Source organism: Mandrillus leucophaeus, unplaced genomic scaffold, assembly GCF_000951045.1.
Source record: "Mandrillus leucophaeus isolate KB7577 unplaced genomic scaffold, Mleu.le_1.0 Scaffold592, whole genome shotgun sequence".
NCBI lineage: Eukaryota > Metazoa > Chordata > Mammalia > Primates > Cercopithecidae > Mandrillus > Mandrillus leucophaeus.
Genome location: NW_012106386.1, coordinates 1,066,827 through 1,067,204, shown reverse-complemented (window position 1 = coordinate 1,067,204; position 378 = coordinate 1,066,827).

The window sequence follows — 378 nt, the reverse complement described above, 5'->3', positions numbered from 1 at the left end:
AAAAGGCAGGAAATTTACTAGCACTTATAAGAGTTTATATATAAGAGTGCTTGCTAGTCAAAAAGTACTAGAGTATGTTAGGAGGAGGTTAGTCAGTGTGGTTAGGCCATCTGTGTTTGCTAATCAGTACTTATGGAAGTTAAGATTTTACCCTCCCGCACACGTATGTTTATTGCTGCACTATTCACAATAGCAAAGACTTGGAATCAACCAAAATATCCATCAGTGACAGACTGGATTAAGAAAATGTGGCACATATACACCATGGAACACTATGCAGCCATGAAAAAGGATGAGTTCATGTCCTTTTTAGGGACATGGATGCAGCTGGAAACCATCATTCTCAGCAAACTATCACAAGAACAGAAAACCAAACAC